Here is a 13,791-nt window from a genome sequence, read left to right as displayed (position 1 = left end):
TTGCTAGCATTGTTTCTTGTATTTCGTGTTTCAAGCACTGTCTTGTAAAGATGGGCTGATCTGCTCCTTCAACCGACCCACCCCCCAAGTCTTGCTGTCTTTGTGACTGGGCTTCTTGACTACTTTGATTTGCCCTGCAGTCTGTCAAGCCAGCAAGTCATTTTTCCTCATCATTCTGCGTCTTTGCTGATCTAAGTGACTCCCAAGGACAGTCAATATCACAATAGCAGAACTTTGCAATTCTCCCAGAACACTTATCACATGGCATCTCATTCATCACTAACCCTTAGCATCTCCCATCTTATTTTACAGATTCCTTTCCATGCATGCCAAAATATGTTATGATTGGAATATATTTTTAAAATTGTAATTGTTTTATTCTTCATTCAAAATATGAGAATATAATGGTACTGCTCCCAGATATTTATCTTGGTGACAGTTCAAAGATAAAATATCTCTGAATAATCACATCCAGTCCAGGGTCACCCAGTATGATTTGTGTAAATTTAGGCTGTTGTGCAGGCTGAGGGCTGAAAATTCAGCTAGGCAAAATTATGTGTTTTGCAATTGAGTAGGAACAGTTAATAATGCATTAACTGCCGAGTCATCTAAAATTATTGCTATTCCTTTTTGCACTTAGTTCTGTTAACATCCTCTCCATTTCTTAGTAGCTAATGAAGAAGTAATGTGAAAACTACTTGTTTTGTACAAGAGTAAATATTTAACAGATGTTGCTATGTCAGTAGGAAGTGCAGATGCCAGTATCTGACTGGTTTTCCTTACTTTAAAATAAAAATGTAACCATTTTTAAAACTCGGCTATAAAATTATTGGGCTGACAAGCATTTACTGGTGTCCTGGCTTCAGTAGCAAATCACTTCTACTTTAAATAGGCTTATACCTTCACAAATCTGCTGGTGGTTGCCTTTGGTTTCTAGGGAAGGATATTACTAATGACTACATAATAGCCATAAATGAGGTTCCAAAAGCAGGTCAAGGCTAGCTGTGTCCTGAATCAGAAAGTCAAAGCCAATCTAGCTAATTTCAAAAAGAGAAGGTGACATGTTGGCTTTTTAAAAGGCTCATACCAAAACAGAGGTCTCATTGCTAATTCATGCAATCTCCTGGCTCAATTTCTTTCCCCCTTAGTAGATACTAGCTGTTCACCTGCCCTTTTCTAACAAGCTGACAATAAGCAGAAGCAATAAGGATTAATATTTGCTTCTTACATTCTTTTCTGGTCAGCTACAAACAGCAGAGGAATAGCCTATTCATTGCATATTGCACCCTGAAACCTTTGTATTGTAGAAGGCAACTGGAGTAGACTTGAATAGATCTGTGGTTTGCCTCTGAGAAGCCCTTTGAAAAAGAAATGCTGGCCTAAGCAGCATGTCTTACTACAGATAGTTTTAAATTTGTGAATATTAGGAACTTTATTTTAAAGCAGAGGTCTCTAATTTGGTAACTTTAAGATTTGTGGACTTCAACTCCCAGAATTCTCCAGCTAGCTATGCAAAATGCTAGCACTGATACTGAATTACCCATATGTAAAGAACAATAAATACATGGAAGGAAAGGGAATCAAGCATATGAATCAGTATTTAACCTTTCAGAGATTCTTGGCTTCAAAGAATTCAACAATATAATTCACCTGTTGAAGTTAAGTATGAACTGCATTTCTAAATATAACGTGTTTTGATGATAGCCAGCGAAGCCTCATTTATTTGTGATTTCTTAATGTTATCTGACATGTTTATTGGAGCTTGTTGAGAGAGGGAGTTCTGTGATGAACCTGAAATGAAAGATTGCAAGGAACTCAACAGACACTAGCAATTACCAGATTTTTTTCTGCCAATAGCAAGCATAGTACTGTACATATATTGCCTTGAGAATCTATCTATCCCATAGATCTCAAGAATTATATAAAATAATGTTATATTTTACTGTCATTTTGACATTATTGGTACCCTACTAATTAGAGATTAAGAGTCTTATAGCATTTCCAGCATGATGTCGTGCTAATAATCCAATTTGATGATAGTTGTAATGCTAAATGTCTGGAAGATTACTTTCCTGAGGTGAACTCCTGTAAGACAGAACTTTAATTATTAGATTGTTATCTCAGCTTTATTATTTTATAAGTTACTTGCCATAATTAATAGTCCCTCCTCTTCCTATTCTCCCCACAACAATCCTGTGAAGAGGATTGGACTAAGAGTGACTGGCCCAAAATCACACAGCCACTTTTCAGGTCTAAGGCAGGAGTAGAACTCATGATCTCCTCATTTCTATGCCAAAACCTTAGCCGTTAGACTAAATTGCTTTAAACCTGTTTTGCTTCTGAAACAGTGAAATTACAGTACAGTACTTTTTCTGTGCATGTATTTGTTGAAAAGCTTGTGAACTCTTGAGTTACCATGGCAATTAATTTCCCTTTCTGTGGAATACAGTTACAAGAAGATGTGTCTTATAAAGGATAAATTATATTGTAAGGATATCTCCTAAATAAAAAATTGAATAAAAAATTATAAAGCATATTAAGTAGCAATTTAAGTTCTGAAAACTCTTTGCTTACCATCTTTACCTTTCATATTTAATAACTTTGGGTTTTCCCGGGACACCTATTTGATCCAAACCATCTGCCATTATCTTCTTTCCTTGGTCTGGTATCAGGTTTTTGAACACTTGTCTCAAATCAGGAGTAAATTTGCATGAATCATGGAGTCTTCTTAACAAGGTTTATTAAAATAAAAATGATAAGATTAAAACAGTTTCCACAGGTAAACTGTTTCCCATTTATACTAATTTGTCTCCTAAAATGAGTATAGTATCTTCAGAATTTCTTTCCTCCAGCCTATTGAGGACTGGTGAGAAGGTGACACTTTCTTCCCTGCTAAGGAATGAGTCTGCGGGTGTCTACATTTTTTCTCCTAAATTCTTATCAGCCTGCAAATCATTATTTATACCTGCCAATATTATTTTTATTAGCCCATGGTGTGCTTCACATGCCAAAAACATGGAGCTTTCTGATCTACTAATCATCACCTTTAGGGACCAGTTATCCTTTACTTGGTCTACAACTATTTAAGTCCAAGATATTATTAACAACTATCTTCAAACCATATCTAAAAGTTGTCTCTTGTCAGATTTTCCTCCTAAGCAAATTGGACTAGAGACAATTCAAAGAACAAGTCTCTTAGACCTCTAAACAGTGATATTTGTTAGAAGGAAGGTTAATGTTCCCCAACTAGAGTTGGTGCAAAATCTGATGTTCTCCTGATTTCACAACGCCTGCTTGAAGACCAGGCAGCAGCTGAGATTAGGAAGCCCTTTATATATGCCCCAATTATGCCCTTTCCTGGCCCAGGAGATCTTGTTCATGACCAGTCATCTTAGGTATTTTCCATTTGGATCATTATGAATGTGCTCTATATAAAGCAGCCATTGGAGACAGTTGGTCTCAGATTCCTTTCAAATGTTGTTAACAGGCAACTTTTTTCCCTGAATTCACTTTGATGGATAAATTTTAGTTGTGATTTTCTTGCACACACAAAGTAGATTCAAATGTATTTAATTATATTGTTCCTTTCTTTAGATAACTTTTATATTATTCCCTATTGTTTGCAGGAACAAGAAGACATTACCCGAAATGTAAATTACCATTCACAGTAAGTTTCCCTGTTTCCATTCTGTTATGTTGCAAGAATGATTTCAATTAAATTTCTATGAACTGATTCAGCTTCTGGAGGTGGGCCATCTGAAGCACTTCATATGTTTGGGATTATAACCCTCAGTATCTGACTATTTAGTATGCTTCCTTATGAGAATTATAAACCCAAACCAATATGAATTGCCTAACCCTGGTATACATTAATAGTTACTTGATTCTCCGTGTATGTATAAATGATTATGGACATCCACCTTGGGAATGTATTGCATTATATGTTTGTATTACGGTTGCATGGATATGGATGATCATTACATGGCAGAGGGCTTTATGTAGTTCAGTTCATTCCTGTGACTGTATTTTTGCAGCCCAGATCTGGTAGTCATATATGAGCAGCCTTCTCATTGTTTTCAGACCTCATTCAAATAATTAATCTAATTTTGGGAGTTTTTTGCTTCTTCCCCATTCTTCACATTTTGTGATATTTCCCTGATGAAGAGTTCAGGAGACCAAAAATCTTTTGACACAGGTTATTATTACTCATAGTACTTGTAGGCTGCTTTTGTTCTCAAGGAAGCTGTCAGTAATGCATACAAGAATTTTAATAAAACAATATAAAATATAACTGTAAACAACAAACAATAAACACAATTTAAAGTGCACTGTTTAACAATATAACTATATAATTTTGTCATTTTGTTACTTAGTAAAAGAAGAACCAATTATGTCCTCCAAAAATTGGCAAAAATCTATCCATATTGTACAAGACTTGGCTGCTCAATCAGTTAAAAGGCAATTCTAATCTTTCTACAAGATGTAGATAGAATACAAATCCTCACCAGAATGTATTTCAACCTTGATCAAACAAGCCATATAATTAAGAATCAAAAGGAAAATTCACAGATGCTAGTTATTAACCGAACCTCTTAGACTGGACTATTAAATGTAGGTGATTGTATATGTGCATGTTTATCTTTATATCTATGTATTCTTAGTACATTTTAAATGTGCTTGGCATCAATCCAGCATGTTTGTACTTATGTATAAATAAAGGAACTAAATCCCCAGGAGTTTTATACAGCCAATCCTAAATATTAGTTATAAAATAAATGTTCCTGAATCATTATTTTCAGGAACATAGTATTTCAATCTGGAAGCCACAAAAGCTATTACAAAAAATAAAGAAATGCACCCTATAAATAAAGACGCAAAAATTAGTAGCGTACAGTGGTATTTTTTTAAAAAAGTTTTATTGTTGTTTTTTTTAAGACAAACATGAACAAACACAACATAAAAACATCAAACCATCTTCCAAATATGTACATACAGTGTGTCGGTTGGTTTACAAATTGTTTTGTGCTTCCACTTCGTAGTCTTCAATTAGAATTACATTGTATATGTTCTCATACTGTCAATCAAATATTCCTAAATACATTAATATCATTGTTAATCAATCATTTGACTATACTATTATTCATTCATGTTTTACAAAATAATCCATATTTTACTTAATTTATTTTATGACAGTTCCTATTTCCATCTCAAATCTATCCTATAATCATTTTGTAGATATAATAAAAAATACATCTTTATATATTCATTATGTTCTAAAAATCTACATATTTCATTACCATTTTTTATTGTCTAACCATTGATAGAATAGATCCCATATTTTATAAAATTGTTTATCTTCTTGTTCTCCGATTTCAAATGTCAATCTACTCATTTCAGCACATTCCTTTATTTTCTTAATAACTTCCTCCTGTGTTGGTAGTTTCTCATTTTTCCAGTTTTTAGCAAATACGATCCTAGCCGCTGTTAATACATTTACAATCAAATATTTCAATTCTTTACTATATATTTCAGGTAAAATTCCCAATAAAATATCTCTGGTTTCAAGTCTATATGCTTTTTTGTCATTTTTTCCAACCATTGTTATCATCATTGAATAGGATAGAAGCAACAGTAGAGATATTTTATTTTATTTATTTATTTATTTGATTTGTCAATTGCTTACAAGGTAACAGGTATAAGTATAAACATGAGTAAGAATATAGGAAATAGGTATGAATAAATGGGGACAATAGGACAAGGACGGTAGGCATGATGGTACACTTATGCATGCTCCTTACAGACCTCTTTGGAATGGGGTGAGGTCAATAGTTGTTAGTTTGAGGTTAAAGGAGTGGGGTTAGAGGATGTAACAACAGAGTCAGGTAGTGCATTCCAGGCATTGACCACTCTGTTGCTGAAGTCGTACTTTCTGCAATCAAGTTTGAAGCAGTTTACATTGAGTTTGTATCTGTTGTGTGCTCTTGTATTGTTGTGGTTGAAGTTGAAGTAGTGATTGACTGGTAGGACATTGTAGCAGATAATTTTGTCTGCTACGCTTAAGTCTAACCATAGACGGTGTAGTTAAAGGTTATCCAAGCCCAGAATCTCAAGCCTAGTGATATAGGGCATTTTGTTGCAAGCAGAGGAGTGTAGTACTCTTCTCGTGAAATACTTCTGGACTCGTTCGATTGTATTAATGTCTGATATGCAGTGCGGATTCCAGACTGATGAGCTGTATTCGAGTATTGGTCTGGCAAAAGTTTTGTGTGCTGTAATTAGCAATTCGATATTTCCGGAAGAGAAGCTTCGTAACATTAGATTTACAACTCTTAATGCCTTTTTGGCAATGCTGTTACAGTGAGCTCTGGCGCTTAGATCATTTGATATGAGAACTCCAAGGTCCTTTGCAAACTGAGGATCATCAATGAGGTCATATCCACCTAGTTTGTATTTGGTGTACTCATTTTTTTTACCAATGTGTAGGACAGAGCATTTGTTGGTCAAGATTTGGAATTGCCAGATGTTTGACCATTCAGACACATAATCAAGGTCACTTTGAAGAATAGTAGCATTGTCAGTGGTGTTAACTAGTTTTACATCATCCACAAAGAGGACACAGTTGCTTATAAGGTGATTGCAAAGGTCATTTATATAGAGTATAAAGAGTGTGGGTCCTAGAACGCTGCCTTGGGGGACACTGCTGTTAACTGGAGCAGGGTTTGATACAGCGCTCCCTATTTTTACTATTTGTTGCCTGTTTGACAGGAATGCAGTAATTCACTTATGGAGGGATCCGGAAATGCCGTAGGAGTTTAGTTTTAACAGTAGTTTGTCATGTACCACTGAATCAAAGGCTTTGCAGAAGTCTATGTAAATTGTGTCTATAACTTTACCCTGGTCAAATAGAGTAATCCATATGTTTTTGCAGTGTAGGAGTTGTAGATTGCAGGACAATTTTTTCTTGAAACCAAATTGTTTTTTGGAGAGTAGGTTGTTTAACTCTAAGTGGAGAGTGATGAATTGATGGCCAATTAATGATTGATTCCATGACTTTGCACGTGACACAACACAGTGAGATTGGTCTGTAGTTTTCAACCAGGCTGGGGTCACCTTTTTTGAAGATAGGGATGACTGTAGCTAAGGACCATAGGTTTGGTAAGGAGCTGTTTCTGAATGATATCTCATATATAATGCTTAGGGGTTCTGCTATGGCAGAGGAGAGCTTTTTTAAGAAGTATGCACATAATCCATCAGGGTCAATAGATAGGGATGGTTTTAGGTTTCGTAGTGCCTTTTCTATGTTATCTTCTGTAAAGTCAATATGTAGTAGGTCATTACAGCTAGTTGTGGTATGACTAGGAAATGTGGGGCATGAACCATTGCTGTTTACAAAGACTGGACTGAAGAATGTGTTGAAGAGATTGGCTTTAACTGCTTCATCGTTGCAGTCTTTCCCATTTGGTCCTTTTAGGGGTGGGATGGTTCTTGATTCTTTAAGTTTGGTGTTAACGAAGTTTTAGAAGGCACAGGTGGATTTTGTATGTAGGTTTTCCTCTTACTTGCAGTGGTAATTTGTGCATTCTGCCTTTATCTGTCAGCATAGGGTGTTGTATTGGTTTTTAAAGTTTCCCTCGTAGCTAGTTTTGTTTTTACGCCATAGCGATCTTTTCTTTGATTGAAGTTTCCTTATTGTTATGGGTAATTTGTTTTTTTGTTTTGTTTGGGGGGGGTTACTAATGGTACATATAGTTTAATGACTCTTTCAAGTTCAAACAAGAATGCATTATAATGGTCTTCTGTGGTATTACAGCTAGAGAACAGAATGTGCCAATCAAGAGATGATAGGTTAGCATCTATGAGATCATAGTTGGCTTTCTGAAATTGTATTTTGGGAATCCATCATTATGATCTTCTTTGTGAGGGCAAAAATTGAGACAAAAGTCGATCATACTGTGGTCACTGTTTGAAAAGGGTTCTTGTATTTGTAGGCCATATATTGAGTTTGAGGTGTTGCAGAAGATATCTCTTATACATTGCTATTCTGAGAAGTCTAGGAGTTGGTCTACATCAGGGGTGTCAAGCTTGTGTCATCACGGTGGTGTCACATGATGTATCAGGACTTTTTTTCCCTTTGCTAAACTGGGTGGGGGCGGGGGCAGCATGTGACGCATCCAGCCGGCAGGCCGCGAGTTTGATACCCTAGTCTATGTTATCTAGAACCTGACAGAATTGATGAAGTTTAATGTACATTAATAGCAGAAGCTGTGATTCTAAAAGGTTGATATAGCCAAGTTCATATATCCAAAATGGATAGGTGAATGACACATACCCCCCTTTCTCTTGATTGCCATGAATTATATACTAGGTGATCTGGTTTGTCCTTATATATTATGATGTGTATTAAGATTAAAAAACAGAAACACAAACTGATGGTTCTCTGTAATTTCACTGTGATTATGTCTCGCAGTAGAGGCTATATAAATATCCTCCAAAACATTAAAATTCAGATTGCATAACTGTACTGCTGTGCACCATCTTAAAAGCCAATAAACATAGTCTTGGATTATGGAAAGTATTATGTTCATTTCAAATCAAATTTCTGAGTGGTCTCTTGAGAACTTATTTCCTGTGTTGTTAAACCTTTGTTTCACATATTTATTTGTTTAAGTTTTAATGGTAATCTGTTTGAGTTTCACAAATACTGGTAACAATTCTGAAATACTTTAAAACAAGAAAATAAAGTTCAGATCTCAAGCAAAATATACAAGAAAGGCTTCTGCTGTTAATCCCAAATGAAACCCAATAAGATAATTAGTACCGTGTCCATTTAATTTATGTCAAGAACATAACTTTTTGTGTGAAATATGTGGAAGTTCTTTTTTAACATCTACCTATAGGAGGAACACTATAAAGATATTTCCTCCTGGTATTGATGGAAGCCAAAAATGCATTACTGTGAAAATATAGATAATGTATACATTTTTTGCTCATTGTATGTGAAGTTACACTTGATGAAGACAAACAAATGAAAGTTTTGTCCAGACAAGTGGTGCTTCCAAACAATTAAAGGCACATGAAGGAATAAGATTAAATCTGTGTTGATGAGGTTACATTAATTGAGATTCATCAGGTCTGCAGTCTACATGCAAGCCTGAATCTGATGACCAGGAGGAGATATCAGATCTGGGGAAAGTGACATAAGCTTTAGTTACAATTTATGCTTTAAAAACTGTTATTCTAATCAAGAATGATACAACCAGATAATTGACTACAGATGAGTATTAGAAGCATGTGACTTCCTTGATGCAACAGCTCCATTGCTTTCGAGGCAGAATTTTTAAACAACTCTGACAAGAGGCAGTAGATTAAATCTGGGCTAAGCAACCTTCAGTCCAGAGGGATCTACTTTACATTCTATTAGAATCCTTAATCCATCAAGTGAAGCCAAATTAAAAACAATAGTGCCAATAGGTGGAGATATAATAAAATTTAAGGAAAAAGATGCCTTCAGACAAAAACATAGCTGAGTATCTGTGAAGAGTAACAGACTCAATGTCACACATTTTTACACAAGAAAAATGACACACTGGTTATTTCCCTCTTATTTTCTACAACTAATTTCTATTGGAAAAGCTTACTGTCACTACCATAAGATTCAAGTGATAGCACCATAGATTCTAACTATAAACTTATTATAGAATATGTGTTACTTCAAATTTCTGGTTTAAGATGAGATGCCTTTTGAAATATGTACAAACTATGTATCATATTTTAGATGACATCTCTGCCCTAGAAAAGGTCTAGGAATATAACTTCATATACAAAGAATTTTGAAAATTGCTTGACCAATTAGGAAATCTGTAGAAGCAGCCATCATTTGAAAGTTTTCTTTTAATTAAATTTAATTTAGTTAATTTGATCTGTGATGCCATTACACAGCAGACTGCAGATGCTTTCATTAAATGCTGGGGACCCTGCCCAAAGGCTCCCGTTGTTTACGAGATTACACTAGATTTATGTCTCCGATTTTTCCACATATTCTTCACAAGAAACTATTTCATATTCTTTTGTCTTGGTGTAGTACATAATTAATTAACTGAATGGCTAAAGCCTATCCAACCATAAAGGAAGGATGATCACAGCAGGCTCATTCAAACATGTCACTACAAGTCCAGAAAGGTTGTTTACATTCAATGTTTCTTAGCAATCAGTTGCTTATTTATTTTCTTACTAGATGTTTCATAGATAGAAAGACCAGTCAAGACAGCTTACAGAAAAAGTACATAAACAGATGTACATCTACATCTACATGGTAATAAAATCAATCAGTCTTATGTATCACAAAATTGAGAAGTGGGGTTGTTTTTATTTGTGGCCTTTTTTGTGCAAAAGACTAACATTGTATTTCTTTGGAAAATTATATGCCATGGTACAATTACAGGGAAATTTTCTGCTTCTTTATGCAATTAATTAGATACACATTCCTTATTTAACTTATAGTACTTCACTACCTGACAACTCTACTTCTGAAAAACTAAGAAATATATTTATACATCACATTAAATATGATTTATTAAGTAATGCTGTATTGAATAAATATTATAGATAAGTTCATATAGCACTGTAGCTTATAAACTATGGTTTAAAGCAATAGCACTTAGATTTATATACCACTTCATAGTGCTTTACGCATTCTCTAGTCTAAGCAGTTTACAGAATCAGTATTCTGCCCCCAACAACCTGGGTTCTCATTTTTACCAACCTCAGAAGGAAGGCTAAGTCAACCTTGAGCCAGTCAGGATCAAACTCCTGGCCAGTGAGTAGCTCTACTGCTCTACTGCATTCTAACCACTGTGGCCAGGAGTGGGATAGGACAGGGTTAACTACCGGTTCAGGATTTACGAGCTTCCCTGCCCGCTGTGAGCCGTGTGCCTGTTAATCATCATTAGCACGCTGCTTGCCCAGAAGCAGCCTTTGAAACAGCCCTCTTTTTTGTTTTTGTTTTTAACTGCAGCTGTGCCTTGTTCGGCAGCTGAAGTTCAAAAATCAGGAAATAAAGATCAGGTAAGAGCCCAGGTGGGCAGGTGGGCAAAAACATCAGCAGACATAGAACCGGTTCTATGTCTGCTGCTCTTCAGAGCTACCGGTTCTACAGAGGTGGACAGAACCGGTAGAAACCCACCTGACTGGCACCACAACTCCTCCTTATAAATCACAATGATTGAGTTTGCACAACAGTAGGCATACTACAGTATATCTGGGATGCAGAAATCTGGAAGCAGGTAGGTCTGTTGCTCTTTATTGCCACATAATGAATGTCTGGGGTTTTGCAAGGTGGATGCAATAAATTTGCACAGCATGCTAAACCAACAGTGAACAAATCCTATTTTGATTTAGTACAATGTGTGAACCTGTCTAAATGTCAGGCAAATTGACCAAAATGTACATGTCATTAGAAGCAAATTACTGTTAGTATGAATTATGGAACAGAATCACTGAAATGTACTTAACATTTTATCAGAAAAGTTATAAGAAATGTGGACTTCACGTATGCATTTTTACACCTGATACGCATGATGTTAATTACATCATGTACTTATATTGCTACATATTGTTTCACCTAATCCTCAATTTTTCTTCTTCCATTCAACATGTCTGATTCTCAGAAATTACCTGGACAAAGCCCTGTAGTTTTCTTGACAAGGATTTTCAGAAGTTGTTTGCCATTCTGGGGCTGAAAAATTGACTAGCTCAAGTTTCCCCACCTGGATTTGTGCTTAAAGTGAATGTAAAACTCAAGTCACCTGGTTTCTAGTCTGATACCTTAACCACTGCACCAAATTGGTTCTAAACTAATTTTAAAGTAATATGTATATAGATATAGATAATATAATAATACTAATAGTATACATATTATACAGATCATACATGTCATAGAGAAAGCAATCAAGATCTGTTCCTTATTGTCTAAAAGGGCAAGACTTAGAGTAATAATTTTAATTACAGATAGATTTATTTTTAGAATTCAAGTAAAACTTAACAATAAGAGTACTTTAAAAATGGGGCTAATCATCCAAAGAAATGATTCCTCTCATTCCAGTCATATGTTTTAGCAGAGGACAGTTATCCAACTGTCATAGATATTTTGCTATGGCTTCCTATACAGGTCAGAGTATTTCATTCAATTGTCTAAATGATCATTTTCAATTCCTATATCTAAAGAACCTGCAAGAGGATCTTCATTAGAGAAACAACAAAGAGATACATAAACAAAAGGTTTATTTATAAGATTAAGAAAAATAAGAAACATTGCCCTCTGCCGTCCAAATAAATTACTTTCCATATGTATATAAACATACACACAATTCCCAATATTGCAGAACTGGACAAAAGCTGCTTTTATCCTCACTTCTGTTGTCATTCCCATGAGACATAATAGTACACCTAGAAGAGGGTATCAGGCTCTAAGACCTTAGACCTTGGTTTTGAACAGGTAGCAAGAGAAGGGAGAGGTCTCTGTTTTCTAGCAATTCTTCAGTCCCACAGATCAGCTCACTGAGAGTTGATACACTGAAAGCCTGTTTTAAAAGAATCAGACCCAGAATATAATGCCTAAGAACTAGAGAAGAGAAGCTGGATCACCATCAGTTGCATGAGGTCAGCAAGAGTTGGATATATCTTACCTCAATACCAATATCATTGAGAAGGTGTACATTTTTTCATTTAGAAAACTTGAGACAGAAGAAGAAAGAAAATGCACTTTTACTAATCAGAGTAAAACTAACATATGTTGCCTCAGCAGAAATCTATCGATAAGATACAGGTGACAGCATAAAGGTGTTAATACAGTGTATTTGTTCCGCAGTAGTAGAATGTAGGACAGAACCAATGTGATGTTTAGTCTATTACTAAATACACAAACTATGACATATTCCTGATTTTTTCTATTGTACATTCTCACTGTAATCCTAGGCCTTATACAGTATATCTAGAAATATGTCTGAATGAATAGATTCAAGGCAACCTTGATAAAGGGATTTTTATTTTGAAAAGATTTTCTCCCTTATTAACTTTGGAGATATTGCACTGATATTAAGTTGTAAATGTTAATATGCAAATAATTATTATATCAATGAATAATTTTCATTCTCTCCCTTTTTACAAAAATATATCTTGGGTATGCTCACTTTTTTTTGTAGAGTGGCTTCCCTATTTAAAGATTGATAATGGTTCTATGAGAATCAGTTTGGTGTAGTGGTTAAGACATCAGGCAAGAAACTGTGGGACTATGAGTTCTAGTCCTGCCTTAGACACAAAAACAGGTGTCTTTAGGCTACTAATTTTCTGAGTCCTATGAAAGAGGCAATGCAAACCACTTTTGAAAAAACCCTTGATCAAATGCCTGCAAGTTGTAAGAATCTAGAGAACAAGCTAAAGTTAAACGCAACTAAGAAAAAGCTGCTATCTGTACATTGCGGTTTTCTATCAGTACCAATGTGATCTTAGAAAAAACACTAAAATCAGATCTTTTAATTTGGGGCTTCTTTTGAACACATAGCTCCTGCTTCAACGGGACTTGGAAGACATGGCCAAAAGGTTCTATAGTATACGCTGTAGTCAACTTTAGTTGTATGCCAATTGTGAATTTTCCTGCAGTAAAAGGACCTGGTAACAGCAAGTTGTGTTCTCATTACTACCTGGTTAGACTACTGTTGGAAGAATTATCTTTCTGGGTTCAGTTCCAAGTGGGGAAAAAGACACTGGAAACATGGAGGCTGTTTGGGAAGATGG

At 35.2% G+C, this 13,791-nt stretch overlaps 1 pseudogene; it reads right to left on the bottom strand.

Annotated features, from left to right (window-relative positions):
• Positions 1–5,582: 5,582 nt before the first annotated feature.
• On the bottom strand, positions 5,583–7,658 carry LOC148125839 (uncharacterized; annotated as a pseudogene).
• Positions 7,659–13,791: the final 6,133 nt, after the last annotated feature.

This window comes from Pseudonaja textilis, chromosome 4 (genome assembly GCF_049901715.1).
Source record: "Pseudonaja textilis isolate UNSWEBS1 chromosome 4, rPseTex1.2, whole genome shotgun sequence".
In the NCBI taxonomy this organism is placed as follows: Eukaryota; Metazoa; Chordata; class Lepidosauria; order Squamata; family Elapidae; genus Pseudonaja; species Pseudonaja textilis.
Note: the sequence above shows the minus strand (reverse complement) of the source record. Positions and strands in the feature narration are given on the sequence as shown.